Source organism: Tamandua tetradactyla, chromosome 17 (assembly GCF_023851605.1).
Source record: "Tamandua tetradactyla isolate mTamTet1 chromosome 17, mTamTet1.pri, whole genome shotgun sequence".
In the NCBI taxonomy this organism is placed as follows: domain Eukaryota; kingdom Metazoa; phylum Chordata; class Mammalia; order Pilosa; family Myrmecophagidae; genus Tamandua; species Tamandua tetradactyla.
In genome coordinates this window covers 58,554,031-58,567,028 of record NC_135343.1, presented here as the reverse complement: position 1 = coordinate 58,567,028, position 12,998 = coordinate 58,554,031, and the positions used below count along the sequence as shown (strand labels likewise).

Sequence of the window (12,998 nt, the reverse complement as noted above, 5' to 3'; positions counted from 1 at the left end):
TCTGCTCTGATCTTTGTTATTTCTTTCCTTTTGCTTGCTTTGGGATTAATTTGCTGTTCTTTCTCCAGTTCTTCCAAGTGAACAGTTAATTCCTGCATTTTTGCCTTTTCTTCTTTTCTGATATAGGCATTTAGGGCAATAAATTTCCCTCTTAGCACTGCCTTTGCTGCATCCCATAAGTTTTGATATGTTGTGTTTTCATTTTCATTTGCCTCGAGGTATTTACTAATTTCTCTTGCAATTTCTTCTTTGACCCACTTGTTGTTTAAGAGTGTGTTGTTGAGCCTCCACGTATTTGTGAATTTTCTGGCATTCCGCCTATTATTGATTTCCAACTTCATTCCTTTATGATCCGAGATAGTGTTGTGTATGATTTCAATCTTTTTAAATTTGTTAAGACTTGCTTTGTGACCCAGCATATGGTCTATCTTTGAGAATGATCCATGAGCACTTGAGAAAAAGGTGTATCCTGCTGTTGTGGGATGTAATGTCCTATAAATGTCTGTTAAGTCTAGCTCCTTATAGTAATATTCAGATTCTCTATTTCTTTATTGATCCTCTGTCTAGATGTTCTGTCCATTGATGAGAGTGGGGAATTGAAGTCTCCAACTATTATGGTATTTGTGTCTATTTCCTTTTTCAGTGTTTGCAGTGTATTCCTCACGTATTTTGGGGCATTCTGGTTCGGTGCGTAAATATTTATGATTGTTATGTCTTCTTGTTTAATTGTTCCTTTTATTAGTATATAGTGTCCTTCTTTGTCTCTTTTAACTGTTTTACATTTGAAGTCTAACTTGTTGGATATTAGTATAGGCACTCCTGCTATTTTCTGGTTGTTATTTGCATGAAATATCTTTTCCCAACCTTTCACTTTCAACGTATGTTTATCTTTGGGTCTAAGATGTGTTTCCTGTAGACAGCATATAGAAGGATACTGTTTTTTAATCCATTCTGCCATTCTATGTCTTTTGATTGGGGAATTCAGTCCATTAACATTTAGTGTTATTATTGTTTGGATAATATTTTCCTCTACCATTTTGCCTTTTGTATTATATATATATCATATCTGACTTTCCTTCTTTCTACACTCTTCTCCATACCTCTCTCTTCTGTCTTTTCGGTTCTGACTCTAGTGCTCCCTTTAGTATTTCTTGCAGAGCTGGTCTCTTGGTCACAAATTCTCTCAGTGACTTTTTGTCTGAGAATGTTTTAATTTCTCCCTCATTTTTGAAGGACAATTTTGCTGGATATAGGAGTCTTGGTTGGCAGTTTTTCTCTTTTAGTAATTTAAATATATCATCCCACTGTCTTCTAGCCTCCATGGTTTCTGCTGAGAAATCTACACATAGTCTTATTGGGTTTCCCTTGTATGTGATGGATTGTTTTTCTCTTGCCGCTTTCAAGATCCTCTCTTTCTCTTTGACCTCTGACATTCTAACTAGTAAGTGTCTTGGAGAACGCCTATTTGGGTCTAATCTCTTTGGGGTGCGCTGCACTTCTTGGATCTGTAATTTTAGGTCTTTCATAAGAGTTGGGAAATTTTCAGTGAAAATTTCTTCCATTAGTTTTTCTCCTCCTTTTCCCTTCTCTTCTCCTTCTGGGACACCCACAACACGTATATTTGTGCGGTTCATATTGTCCTTGAGTACCCTGATACCCTGTTCAAATTTTTCCATTCTTTTCCCGATAGTTTCTGTTTGTTTTTGGAATTCAGATGTTCCATCCTCCAAATCACTAATTCTATCTTCTGTCTCTTTGAATCTATCATTGTAGGTATCCATTGTTTTTTCTATCTTTTCTAGTTTGTCCTTCACTTCCATAAGTTCTGTGATTTGTTTTTTCAGTTTTTCTATTTCTTCTTTATGTTCAGCCCATGTCTTCTTCATGTCCTCCCTCAATTTATCGATTTCGTTTTTGAAGAGGTTTTCCATTTCTGTTCGCATATTCAGCATTAGTTGTCTCAGCTCCTGTATCTCATTTGAACTATTGGTTTGTTCCTTTGACTGGGCCATATTTTCAATTATTTCAGACCTTGTGGCAGCTGTTGTAAATTTGCCCCTTTTGTTGCTTCCCCCCTCCTGCCCTCTTACTGACAACACAAGACGTCAACCCCTTGTCCATTGGAAGAACAGTTCCTTCCCCACGGGACTTCACATCTTCACTTCTGGGTCAGAGGAGAAAGGGTCCCTCTCAGTCAAGCCCTTCTCTTCCCCTCATGTTTTCATCTCACTCCTCTTCCAAACCTTTACTGGGTGTTTACTCCATTAGTTTTCCCTCCTTTCCTATGTCTGACACTGCCACGTTTTCCAGACTCTTCTTCAGTAATGTTTAATATACTGAAAAACTTCTCCCTGCCTGGTGCTTCCAACTGAACATCACATAAGACTCGAGTCATCTACATTTTCTCCCCATTCTACTTCTTTCCTTTATGATCAGATTTCTTCTCTACAGTGGGCTCTTAAGGAGCCACTACCATCTTCCAATCACTGAATATGATGTTTTCTTTTCAGTCTTCATTTTGCTCAATCTCTCCCACCTTAAAATTCCTCCATTGGCAGTAGGAATTTGCTCTTTCTTCAGAGAATTAATTTTCCTGATATAGACTCATACCCAAATAATCTTTCACACAGCACCCAGTTCTCTAGGCAGATGCTGGCATCCCCACCTGCAAGCTGCCAGGCCCTGCATGAGATGAAAGCTCCTCAGCCCCCAGTACCTGTGAGTCGGGTGGCAGGTAATAGACCCAGAAGTCAACTGCTTCATCCCATGTGACAAAGCCTGGAGACTATAGTGGTCAAGGATTAGGGGATGCCTCCTTGGGTCACTAAAGGGTTAAATGCAGACAGGTTTCCCCCTCCCTCCTCTTTCCTCTGGGCCTGCTACTCCCTACTCCAGCCTGTCCTCCAGAGACCTATGAGTTCAGGGCAGTGGCTGGAATGCAGTCCTCTTTATCAGGCATGATGCTGCCTTAGGATTCATCTTAAAGGAAATTCAGCTAGCCCCCTGCCCCTGCACATTTGGGCTTGGGCCAGAAGTCAAAGGCCTGGTAGAAAAGCAGAAAGTCAAAACACTCCCGTTTTGTGCCGGGCACAGGGCCCCTGTCATAGTAGTAGGGGCCCCTCCTACTATGCACCAGTGGGTTCATACTGACAATTACAGCGACTCTAGGAAGTGGGACATAAGCCTCTGTATTTACCAGAGAACACAGGAGGCTTAGAGTGGTCGTGACTCAATGAAGGTCACACGGAGACTCAAAGATCAGCTGGAATGCTATTTACCAGAAAAGGAATGGCTTTTCAAAAAGAGGGAATGTATTAAGTTACAAGTTTATAGACCTAAGGTCATGAAATTGTCCCAATTAAAGCAAGTCTATGCAGATGTCCAAATTAAGGCATGAAGAAGAGGTTATCTTCACTCAACAAAAGCCGATGAACTTCAGGATTTTTCTCTCAACTGGAAAGGCACATGGTGACCATGGCTATGTCTGCTTGCTTTCTCTCCAGGCTTCTTGTTTCATGAAGGTCCCCTGAGGGCATTTTCCTTCTTCATCTCCAAAAGTCTCTGGCTCCATGGGCTTTCATGGTTCTCAATCCCTCTGTCATCCTTCTCTGCTCTCTCAGAATCTCAAGATTCCAAAATGTTTCTTCTTTTAAAGGATTCCTGTAAATTAATCAAGACCCACCTGGAATGGGTGGAGTCACATCTCCCTCTTATCAAAAGTTAATACCCATAATAGGGAGCGTCACAGCTCTGTGGAGATAATCTAATCAAGTTTCCAAACTACAGTACTGAATAGGACTTAAAGGGCTGCCTCCACATGATAGATTAAAACATGGCTTTTGTAGGGCGCATAAATCCTTTCAAATAGGCAAAGAGGCTCACAAGAAATCTCTACACCTAACTGGTTCTTCTTCCCATCCTCCAGTACTCCTGGCTCACAGTATCTTTTTCTCTCTCTCCTTTGCTGTTCAGTCTTTTCTCTCCTTGCTTTCTGTTGGGTTTGTAAAATTTCCCCATCAGCTGGCTGAGGATAGTGATCCCTGGCCCTGCTCAGTCCTGTTTCCTCATTTTCCCCCTGCCACCATTCTTCCAGCACTCTTCTCACACCTTCTCTGCAATTGATCTCTTGGCTACACTAGACAAGCTCCTCTATTCATTCTGAACCTCATCCATTTCCTACTCCCTAAAGAGCATTCAAGCCTTAGCCAAATAAAACCTCCACTTCTGCAACTTCTTTGCCTATGGTGGTTCCTTGCTGTGGCTCTCACAGATGGATTTCACAGAATGCCCTGGACTTGTCACTCAAGTCCAGTCTGAGGAAGCTATGGCAACTGGTCCCGCTACTTGCTTTGAAAATCTCTTCCATGTTCTCTGTCCTTCCCTCCTGGCCATTCTAACAGTCTCTTCCTCTCCCATCACTTCTCTCACACCTCCTTCTTTGCAGATCATCTGGAAGCCAATCCCATACGCAACCCCTAATTAGTCTACTATTTCTCCTCTCCAAGCCCAAGAAAGAGGATCAGAGGTGAAATTCAGGGCCATTGAGGTGAAAGTTCCAACTCACCAGCCCGCTAAGTCCATCCCTGAGCCCCTGGAATGAAAGGTCTTACTCACCAGCCCTCTGAGTTTGGCTCAGAGTCAATAGGGTGAAAAGTCTCATCACTCTCCTGCTGAGTCTGGTTTAGGAATTAGGAGCTGGCCCAGGACCACCTGTTTTTTAAGTCTAAGGTTTTCTCCCCCACAGGGATGCTCAGGGGTGAGAAGGTATTGTGGAGATAAGCTCAGCTGATGGATACATGGGATGTCAGGCCACAGTGAGTGAGTATTCTTCTGTCACTCTCTCCATTTCAGAAGATTGGCAGCACATCCATCATTCCATTAATAACCCCCTGTGCTGCATTGATGGAGGGGTCTCGTATCTCGAAGGCGTGAGGTAGGTGCCCCAGCGACTGCCTGTGTTTCTGTACCATGGTGTAGGACATACATCTGATGCTGGAAACCAAGCCCAATGAGGCACCACATATGCTATGTGATTACATTGGTTTAAATTCATGAAGTTTTTAGAAAATATTTTTGTTGATGATGTTAAGAATATCTAAAAGTGAGTCTTTGATAGGTTCTTACTAATCTACTTTTGTAAATAGCAAAATAACACAATTGTACATTGAATCCGTTATTTTTGCATAGGACACAGTGATTTGATTTGCTAACCCTGAATGCAATACACCAGAAATGGGTTGGCTTTTTCAATGGGGATTTATTAATTTACAAATTTACAGTTCTAAGGCCATGAAAATGCCCGAGTTAAAGCATCAAGAAGAAGAAACCTTTGCTGGCACCTGGGGTTCCTCTGCCACATGGTGACGTTGGGTCCTTTGCTCTCAGTTCTGGTTTCAGTGACTATCTCTAAATGTCTCTGGCTGTTTCTCTCTCAGCTTCTCAGAGCTCTCTGAATTTCATCTGTCTTTTATGCTATCATAAAGGACTCCAGCAAGGGGACTTCATGGAAACAGCCTAATCAAAAGGTCCCACCCAACAACAGGTTTGCGCCCACAGGGATGCATTAAGAGAACGTGGCCTTTTATGTGGTACGCAATAGCTTCAAACTAGCACACATGCTTACCCCAACTATAGTTTTAACCCCAAGGGTTTGGTAGATTGGTCTTCTGACATCCTTCGGGACCATAATCTCTCTTGCCCCAGCCATGGTTAATCCCAAGGGCTTGGTATTGGTCTTCTGACATCCTTGGGGACCATAATCTCTCTTGACCCAGCCATGGTTAATCCCAAGGGCTTGGTATTGGTCTTCTGACATCCTTGGGGACCATAATCTCTCTTGACCCAGCCATGGTTAATCCCAAGGGCTTGGTATTGGTCTTCTGACATCCTTGGGGACCATAATCTCTCTTGACCCAGCCATGGTTAATCCCAAGGGCTTGGTATTGGTCTTCTGACATCCTTGGGGACCATAATCTCTCTTGACCCAGCCATGGTTTTAATCCCAAGGGCTTGGTATTGGTCTTCTGACATCCTTGGGGACCATAATCTCTCTTGATAGAGCTATTGCTCCAGCTCTTCAGGTTTTTGTGTCTTGTGCTATAGTTGTTCAATGTATATCTTGCCTGCTCCCCACAGTGTAAATCCTGTTTTTATGCATTGTTTGTGGGGAGAGTTAAGTCTTTTATGTTGTCTTATTGGGGATAAACATCCTGTATGAAGTCATAGTGTCATCTTGTCCACAAAATCAGGTTCTTTGGATTCCTTGTTATGAAAACATTCAAGATAAACCTTCTTCTTGAAAAAAAAAATATATATATATATATATATACCTTTTATAGCATAATTTCCATGAAATTTTTAATTGTTGGGATCACAAAGTTATGTATGTCTCTATACCATAGATCCTTTCTAGATTCAGTTCTAGAAAGAAAGTTTAAAGGAAGTAGCTAGTTAAGGGGGAATAAAACTCTGTTGTACTAGAAAATAACTGTGTTTTTAAAAAAAAATTCATAGAAACATCAAAAATTGGATTTCTTAAAAGAAGTTGAGAATCTTCAGGATACAGAAGAAAACCGTAATGGAAAACAGCCACAAAGCTTTCTCACACCATTTCACCTAGGTTAATTATTATACATTTAGTACATTATGTCTAAAAGATACTTTTAAGGGTACCGTCTCATTGGGTTTTCACACCACCACCGAGAAGGTATTATTAGAAATATTTTTACAGATGAGTAAGTTGAGGCTGAGAATAAATAAATAACTTGCTTAAAGTCATCCAGTTGTGGAGGCAGGTTCCAAATAAAGATGTTTCTATTTCCAAATTTTGTACTCTTTTATGTCCTTTAAAAGGCAGAATATTGGGCAGGACAGACCATTGATCTGAGTCAATTCAGTAATTTTTATGGATGGTGATGCCTCATTAATCTCATATTACCAGGGAATGAGCTGTTCTACATAAGTGAATATTTCATGTAATGGAAGCTTTAAGCATTAAAGCTAAACATAAAACTTAACCATTTTGAAGGGACTCTTTCTGGCTAGTGCTAGTTATTTTCATTCTGTAGGTCACTTCCTGTGCCAGCCCATTTTTTTTGGTCTTCAATGATGTTTGCCATCTATAAACTTGACCATTCCCAAGTTCAGGGTCAGAGAAATCATGGTCTGAGTGCATGTGGGTTGACCCTATTCCTATGGAAATTGGAATCTAATTTGGGGGCTCCAGTTGCCTATTTAAATATTTAGATGGATTTAACCCCCTGAGTACTTTTATGATCACTGAGTTGCAGCCTCCCAATCCCACACTGTCACCTGCCTGGACGGCACATCTTACTGGGCTTATGCAGGACCACTTGCTTCTCAGTTATCCCATTCGAGCATGGGGAGACTGAAGTACAGGGCTGATTACCATCTAGCAAGACTGGAGGCCAGCCCTGGCTCTCAATGGCCAAGCCTGAGTCCTGCTCCAACATTCTTGTATTTTTAAACCCTTTAATTATAAACCTGGGGCCCTTAACTGATACAAAGAAGCACATTCCTCAGAGGTTTTGCAATGCTTCTTGCTTCATCCCTTTTGACATGATCCTTGGATTTTGCTGATGGCTCAGGTCACTTTTGGATTTGCTGTTTTTGCCTTTTCTCTTAGAGCCCTTGCTATGTTCATTCTAATTTAATTGGAGCATGCTCCACCCTTTAGGTGAGAAAATCCAGTATAACTACTGGCTTGGGTCAGGCTATTCACGATGTGAAAGTTCATTTTTAATGTCATTTTAAATTGTTCCCAAAGTAATATTTTTACCTAAATCAAACAGAGTTAGAAGGATGTCAAAAAGCACACACACACAAAAACAAAAGACAAAAAAACAGCAGCCACCTGTTCCATCCTCTCTATGCTCTTTTGAATTGAATACTATTTCTTGATTAATCAAATTTTATCACTTTTTTCACTCTTTATTGAATTGTTTTATGAAGGTGAGGGTTTAGCAGCTTTATATAAATCCAACATCCTTGCATTCCCTCCTGTTCTCCAAATATGATTACATCAAAATTTTTCATTTAAATCAGTGTGAAATGTTTGCTCAATTTTCATCTAGTTTTTTGTAATTACATTTCCTTTTGTGATCAAAATATCTTGCTTCTTAGAGTCAATAAATACCTTATGTTTCCCACCTGCTTATTGGTCTATGTCTCTATTAATCATTTTTCCATCTATCTAATAAGAATTGCACAACCCCAGTGACTATCATTTTGCACCCAGCCCAAGGCTTCAGGCTTTCTTTGTTCTTGAAAATGCTCCTTCCTTCTGCTTCCATGTGACTAGGCTGTGCTTTAGGCCTACTGCCCAGCTGTCTTCCTGGCCATTCTATTTGTCTCTCTCCCGGGAGGTATCTCTTGTTTCCTAAACCCCACCTCTTTCTCTTCTTTGGCTCTCTCCCTGATTTCAGTACAGCATTCCTCAGTAGCTTCTCAAGAAACCATGCATGAGCAATGTTTTTGAGACACTGAAGGTCTTAATATGTTTTATTCTATCTTCACACTTAATTGATAATTTGGCTGAATGTAGAATTCTGGGTTGCAAATTTTCATTCAAAATTTGAAGCCTTTGCTTCATTGTCTTCTTGCCTTGATCGGCCTGTTGGGGATCTGACATTCATACTTCTAATCCTTCCTATGTGAAATGGTTATTTATTTTCTGAAGATTTCAGTATTTATCTTCTTTATAACCCTGATGTTCTGAATTTCACAGCAGTGTAACCTGGTATAAGAATTTCCTTATGCATTGTGCTGCACATTCAGTGAGCAATTCAGATCATGCCTCTCAGTTAGGAGAAATCTTTTGTGCATCATTACTTTAATAATTTCTTCTTTGTATTGTATTCTGTTCTCTTTCTGAAGCTCTATTATTCAGTGGTTCAACTTCCTGGACTGTTTGGTACTTAAATTTCCTCTTATCTCCAATTGTTTGTCTCTATGCCTTTTTGTTTTATTTTCTGAAAGAGTCTCTTGACTTTAAATTCCGAACTTCCTATCAATTCTTTTTGCTGTCTTTTATTTTAAATATCGTATTTTCAAATTCAAAGAGCTCTAAACTGTTTTCTACCCCTTAAAATAAATATATGACATTCTGCCCATAACAGACTCTGGGATCTGTCCTGTAACTGCTTGTTGAAGAGTGCTTTGAAAACTATTGCTTTTCTCTTTCTTTGCTTAGTATATATGTTATATTATACAATAAAAAAGTTAAAATGTATATACATATATATTTATATGTTATAATATTTATATATTATTTATATATGTGTTTATATATATATGGCATTCTGTTCTTTTTCCATGGATGCTTATTTTCTCTTACCTCTCTAAGGCTGTGTCCCATACTTCCAAGTTTTCTTCTTATACCTTCATTTTCTTCTCTTCCTCTAAGTGATTTTTGTTAATTTGCTTTGTCTTGGTTTTTCTTATTGGGGACTTACTTTCAGTGTTGGGTTTCTTTGTCTGTTTGTAGTGAAGAATGTTTTATTAGATCTGATTGGCTGCCCTTACAGGAGAGAACAACGGTTGGTCACCTGTAACATGGCTGGCGGGGATCCAGCATTTATTGGGAATTGAGTGGCAATATTCAGAGAGCTTTTCTCTAGGCCTATTCCATTTCCCCAGAGCAGAACTCTCCAGTTTCCTGCCAGGGAGAATGGTGGTGAGAGGGTTATACTCTTGAGCTGCCAGTGTGCCAATGTTTTTAGATTTCAGAGAGGCAAGGCCAGCTGGGGCCTCCCATTCTGTAGGTCGACTTTCATTTCATGCCCTAGTTTTTAGATGTGTCTCTCTCCCTAGTATCTGCCATGATCCTGGGGCTGAACTGACTCTCGATCTTTTTCTCTAGTCTCCTGACAGAGTGGGGGAAAGAAACTGAGAATTCAATTACTGTCTCAACAGACTCTAAGCTAATGCTCCTTTTGGCAGCCCAGCTCATCATGCCCCTTGCTGGGAGCCTCTGGTTTATTAGCCTTTCCAAGGATCTGAGCCCTGACCTGGTTGGCTTCTTATTGGCTCCCTCCTGTAGGCCCTTGGCGTTCAGCTTTATAATTTCTAATACTTTCATTTGAGCCTTTGAAGCCTATGAATATTGACTGACATCTCATGTCAGCTGTGGATCCCTTCTTCTCTGTCCTTGTGGAAATCACACACACACACACGCACACACACACACACATATACACAAATACACACACTTCTTTACTCTCATTTTTCGTAAAGTATGAGGAGATAACAGAGATAAACACCCATGTCCAATCCAACATATTTAAATAGAAGCCATCTCTTGCCATCTTAATGAAAACTTACCGAGCGTAATTTAAATGTTCTCTGCTGCGTCTTAGCCACCTCCATGAGTATTCATTGCTGTGTGTGAAACCATCAGGAGGCTCTTCAGGTGTATCATTTGTAACTGCACAAAATGTTCCCAGACCACTGTACTTTAAACAAAAATGGTATCTGCTCTTTGTCTGCATTGCTTTCATTTATTCACTCAGCATTTATGAGGCAGATACTCTACCTGGCCCTGAGTCTACCGCAGGAAACCAGACAAAGGCCTTGCCCTCTCAAAGGCTTCTGCTTTCTCCTTTGTACTTTCACTTATCATATTGTCAACGTTCTTGCTTGTTTCTTCTAATCTGCTACTTTGAATCTGTTGTAAGTCCAGTAAATAGGGCAATCAGGTTGATTAGACCGATGTATGAAGGAAGAATAGATTGAGCAGAGGCCTGCAAGTTTCTGGGAAGTATAAAATGCACAGAGCATCTGCTCAAGCTCTTTGTAGGTCCCATCTTTCTTTCTTGGCCTATTTTTTTTTTTTATGAGAAAAATTGCAGATTTACAGAAAAATCATACTGATGGTACAGAGTTCCCACATATACTCTTCCCATACAATTTTCCCTATTATTAACATTTTGCATTAGTTTGGCACCTTTGTTACAAATGGTGAAGCAATATTATTACAGTTATATTCTTACTTATAGTCCATAGTTTACATTAGGGTTCACTCTGTGTTGTATGGTTCTATGGTACTTTAAAATTTTTATTTTGGCATCATATATACAACTTAAAATTTCCCATTTTAATCACTTTCAAATATACAATTCAGTGGTGTTAATTATATTCACAATGTTGTGCTACCATTATCACCACCCACTACCAAAACTTTTCCGTCTCCTCAGTTAGAAACTTTATATCCATTAAGCATTAGGTCTCCATCCTCCACCCCTGTCTCAGCCCCTGGTAACCTGTAGTCTAGTTTCTGACTCTTTGAATTTGCTTATTTTAATTATTTTGTGTAATTGAAATCATACATTTGTCCTTTCATGTCTGGCTTATTTTACTCAAGGTGATGTCTTCAAGTTTCATTCATGCTGTCACATGTATCAGAAATACATTCCCTTTTACAGCTGAATAATATTTCATTGTATGTATATACCATATTTTGCTTATCTATTCATCTGTTGATGACACTTGGGTTGCTTCTATCCTTGGGTAATTGTGAAAAATGCCTCTATGAACATCAGTGTGCAAATATTTGAGTCCCTGCTTTCAATTCTTTTGTGTATATACCTAGAGATGGAACTGCCAGGTGATATGGTGATTATGTTTAACTTTTTGAGGAGCTTCCAAACTATTTTCCACAGTAGCTTTGATATTTTACATTCCCATCAACAATGTAAGAAAGTTCATATTTCCTCACATCTTCTCCAACAGTTGTGATTTTCCATTAAAAAATAGTAGCCGTTCTAGTGGGTATGAAATTGTATCTCATTGTGGTTTGGGTTTGCATTTCCTAATGCTAATGAAGTCAAGTATTTTTTCATGTGCTTTTTGACAATTTGTTTATCTTTTTTAGAGAAATACCTATTCAAGTCTTTTGCCCCTTTTTAATTCATTTGTTTGTCTTTTGGTTGTTGGGTTGTAGGATTTTTTAATATATTCTGGTTATTAAACCCTTATCAAATATTTTCTGCCATTCTGTAGGTTGTCTTTTCAGTTTCGTGATAACATCCTTTGAGGCAAAAAAGTATTCAATTTTGGTGAAGTCTCACTTATCTATTTTTTTTCTTTTGTTGTTTATGCTTTTGGCATAAAATCTAAGAAACCATTGCCTCTGAGAAGTTCCTAAAGATGTTTCTCTCTGCTTTCTTCCAGGAGTTTTATAGTTTTGACTCTTATATTTAGGCCATTGATCCATTTTCAGTTAATTTTTGTTCATGGTGTGAGGTGAAGTTTTGCATATAGCTCTACAATTTTTCCATGACTATTTGTTGAAAAGACTATTATTCCTCCATTTTGGCCTACTTTCAATTCTTGGTTGTATTTTTGATGCTTAAAATACTTAGAAAATGGACTTGTGATTGTGGAAAGTGTTTAGGATAAAAAATTTTAGAGCTGGGAAGGCTCTTAAAGGGATAAAATACAATCTTTTCCTTTCATGACTGCATAAGTTCACACCTAGGGAGGCGAAGAGAATTATTCCAGGCTACACAGAGAGACTGGCTGGTCCAAGGCTAAAGCTTTGCACGCAGAAGTGCTAAGAATTTATAACCTCAAGAAGTTTGCATGAAAAAAAAAGTAATCACCAATTCAGATAATGGGAAATTTCACCAGAGAGCAGGCTGCCTTTTCTAAAGGAAATAGATCTCATCAGTTTATTTATTTACAAATATTTTTATTGCGATATCTTCATATACCATACAGTCCATCCAAAGTATACATTCAATGGCTTACAGTATCAAAACATAGTTGAGTATTCATAACCATGATCATTTTCAGAACATTTGTATCACTCCACAAAAATAAATAAAAAGACAAAAGTGAAAAACCATACATCCCATACCCCTTACCCCTCCCTCTCATTGACCACTAGTATTGCATCTACCCAACTTTTTTACCCTTAACCCACCCATATTATTTACTTATTTGTTATTGTCTTTATTTTTTACTCATTTGTCCATACC

At 39.1% G+C, this 12,998-nt stretch overlaps 1 long non-coding RNA gene across 6 annotated transcripts in view; it reads left to right on the top strand.

Annotated features, from left to right (window-relative positions):
- Window positions 1–2,687: 2,687 nt before the first annotated feature.
- Window positions 2,688–12,998, top strand: part of LOC143661257 (uncharacterized) — a 313,222-nt gene continuing 302,911 nt past the window's right edge. For all 6 annotated transcript variants that reach the window (XR_013164467.1, XR_013164466.1, XR_013164469.1 and 3 more), the window contains exon 1: window positions 2,688–4,933. This is a non-coding gene — a long non-coding RNA (uncharacterized LOC143661257). The remainder of the gene's footprint in view (window positions 4,934–12,998) is intronic.